The sequence below is a fragment of the Microtus pennsylvanicus genome, chromosome 11 (assembly GCF_037038515.1).
Source record: "Microtus pennsylvanicus isolate mMicPen1 chromosome 11, mMicPen1.hap1, whole genome shotgun sequence".
Classification (NCBI taxonomy): domain Eukaryota; kingdom Metazoa; phylum Chordata; class Mammalia; order Rodentia; family Cricetidae; genus Microtus; species Microtus pennsylvanicus.
Genome location: NC_134589.1, coordinates 42,667,789 through 42,670,991, shown reverse-complemented (window position 1 = coordinate 42,670,991; position 3,203 = coordinate 42,667,789). Strand labels below are relative to the sequence as shown.

Sequence of the window (3,203 nt, the reverse complement as noted above, 5' to 3'; positions counted from 1 at the left end):
AAAAAAAGAGAGAGAGAGAGAGAGAGAGAGAGAGAGAGAGAGAGAGAGAGAGTCATACGAGTCTTACGATAGGAAGATGTTGTCCTTGATTCAAAAGGAGAAAATGAAGATTCAGAAGACTGAAGGAATTTCCTTTAAAGAAACACAGCTTAGAAAATAGAACTGGGACTTGGAGCTGGTGTTCCTGTGTACTAAGCCTTCAATACATGAGACTTTGTGGGGGGCATTTCATATGAAATCCATAATATCCTCCAAGAGAAATTTTATCTAAAAAAATGAATGCACCCATTAATTAATAACGCCAAAGACAACCTTGAACTTCTGATTGTCTTGCCTCTACCATCCACCACCACATCTGGCTTCTGTAGTGCTGGGACCCAACGCTTTGTGGTTACTAAGCTTTATGGTTACTAAGCAAGCATTCTACTAGTCAGACTACAGCCCAGTCCTAAAGCAACTGTCTTTAAAAAGAAAATCTTTTTAATTATGTGTGGGTGGGAGGTAGTGCAGGTGCCCACAGAGGCCAGGAGCTTCAGATTCTCTCTGGAGCTGGACTTGCAGGTGGTTGTGAGCTGGAGCTTAGGAGGAAGGGGGGGTGAGAGGGCGGGGTGAGGGGAGCTTCCATTTCCATACTACATACCAAATGTGCACACACGAGCATGTGCACACACCTTTTCCTTCTTCTTGGCTTGATTCTTCTTCCACCTTCCCAGCTCCACTCACCAGAGCTCGGCAGTTTTCAGATTGTATCTCTGGCTCCATGGGCCTCAGTTTTCTGTGTTTGTTAGCATTGCTTGGTCTCTTGGGTCTCCAAGGGTAATTCCCTCAACCCTTGTTTGTGCCTGACCAGCCTATGCCTGCCACCCTACACCTGTGGAGGGGACGCTTCTGCAGCCTTTCTGTCCTGTCTCCGCACATGCTCACCTTCCATTCTTTGCTGACAGATCTCCTGCCTGGGGCCTCACCACCAGACCTAAACCAAGAGAACAATTATTCGAATGAGTCAAACACTCACTCGAGCAAGAGCGATTCTTCCCTTGAACGACCCAGATAATTGTTTGTACTCTTTACCTCATTTTGTCTCCCTGGAGCTGGGACTTGTTCATCCTGTAACTCCAGATAAAAGTTGGTCCCAGTGCTCGATAATTCTAATAATTCTTATCAGACGGTGTCTTTTGACATTCCTCAGGAGTTATCCTCCGAAAAGAGGGTCCGTAGGTAGATGAGAATTAATTTCAATCCTGAGAAGTCAGAGGATGAAAATGAAGCCATCATGGCAAACGTGCTGCCTTCCCCCTTCCTGAAGGGACCCCTTTATTACACTCCCCAGCTCCCGACACACGTAGTGGCAAGGAGCAAATTACCATTTATTGAACTCTAATTATTACTCCTGCTTTTCAATACCGTTCTATCTGTGTGTGATCTGCACACACACACCCGCACTCCTCTGCTGCTAAATTAGCACCAAATCTCGTTAGCATGGCATCATTATTTATGGGCAGACTGGATGATGCCAGGTGACACAGTGCAGAGTCCACGACCTGAGTCTGAAGTGGTCCGGCCACAAACCATGGGGGACTTGAGGGGACTTGATACAGATTTATGGTCTTTTAAGACTTTTAAGCTTTTCATGGAATCCATACATATGCAAACAGAAAAGATGGCTCACTTTTTTTTTTTTTTTTGGTTTTTTGAGACGGGGTTTCTCTGTGGCTTTGGAGCCTGTCCTGGAACTAGCTCTGTAGACCAGGCTGGTCTCGAACTCAGAGATCCACCTGCCTCTGCCTCCCGAGTGCTGGGATTAAAGGCGTGCGCCACCACCGTCCGGCTCACTTTTTTTTTGTGAGGGGGTGTGGGATTTTTGTCATTGTTTCTGTTGTACATGTGACAAAGTCTCATGTAGCTCATGCTGGCCTCAAGTTCACTATGTAGCCAAAGATACCTCCAACTCTTAATTTTTTTTATATGAGTGCATGTCTGAGTACACTTTCGTGCAATCATGCGTGCAGCACCGTCAAAGGTCATGAATAGACGTAGGGACTCCTGGAACTGGAGTTCCAGACAGTTATGAGCCACTGTGTGGTGCTGGGAACTGAGTCCAGGTCCTCTGAAAGAGCATTAAGAGCTCTGAGTCACCAAGCCATCTTGCCAGCCCCAACCTCGATCTTTTTTCATCTTTTGACGTCTAAGAGCTAAGAGCACAGGCGTGTGCTCAGATCATAGAACTGCCTCTCTCAGGCGCTGCTCATTCTAAGAGGCCAGATCTCAAGGCTTAAAAAAAATTGGACCACACCCCCCTCCCCCGAAATGAAAATACCATGCTGAGGCCTCGCAGCCTCAAATTTAGGGTCCGAGTCAATACCTGTCTCCTGCATACTCCTTGCCACATCAGCCTCAGGCTAAATCACACGGCGAGAAACTTTCTGCCACCTCCTGGAAAGATAGAAAAGTCACACATGTTCCTCTGTGGGATTTCTCTCTGGTCCTTCCCCGACCACCTGGCCCTCGGCTCTAAATCTTTCTTGCCCTTACTTTCAGCTATCCCTCTTAATGATGCGTCCCTCCGGGCTTGAAAGGGCAGCCTCTCCTTCCCTTTAAGACTTGTCATGTTGCCTCTGGTACAAGGCTCTGTCCCTTTCTAAGGTTCTCTCAACAGAGCTTGATTACGGCCTCAGGGCTCTTTCTCCTAATAAAGCTTCTTCCTGGAAGGTAATGTACACCAGCTCCTTCAGCACCAACCTGCTGTGCCCTCCCCATTTGTTTAACATGCTCTACCACGCCCACTTTATGCCATGCTGAGATGGACCTTGGTTCACACTTGGCAGACTCTCCACTGTCTGAACTACCTCCCTATCCCCAAAGTCATGCTTTTCATCTAGACGTCCCAAAGACCAGGTAATGGGTGGGAAGAGAAGAGTGGGAAAAGGAAAAAGCCTGGGGTTGCTTTGTACTACCTCGGAACAACTCAGAGAGTACTTTCCCAATCTGGTTTAGACTGGTAGCGAGTCTGTTGTAAGGACTTCCTGTGGCAGGTAACCCTCGAGTGGATGAGAAAGTAATACGCCACGGGCCAAGTCTCATAATCTAGCAAAAGGGGAAGGCTGGCACGGCAGTGGGCACCCCATCAACTAGCTTTCAGGGACACAAGGCATCTGATAGATCTGGCTCAATAAACTCAGGTCTGTAAAATCAAAGGTCTGTGC

At 47.4% G+C, this 3,203-nt stretch overlaps 1 long non-coding RNA gene across 1 annotated transcript; it reads right to left on the bottom strand.

Annotated features, from left to right (window-relative positions):
* Positions 1 to 549: 549 nt before the first annotated feature.
* Positions 550 to 2,431, bottom strand: LOC142831908 (uncharacterized). The gene is made up of 3 exons (XR_012907086.1): positions 2,363 to 2,431; positions 1,072 to 1,241; positions 550 to 973 (listed from the first exon to the last, which is right to left on the bottom strand). It is a non-coding gene; the product is annotated as an uncharacterized LOC142831908 (long non-coding RNA).
* Between the last annotated feature and the right edge of the window lie 772 nt (positions 2,432 to 3,203).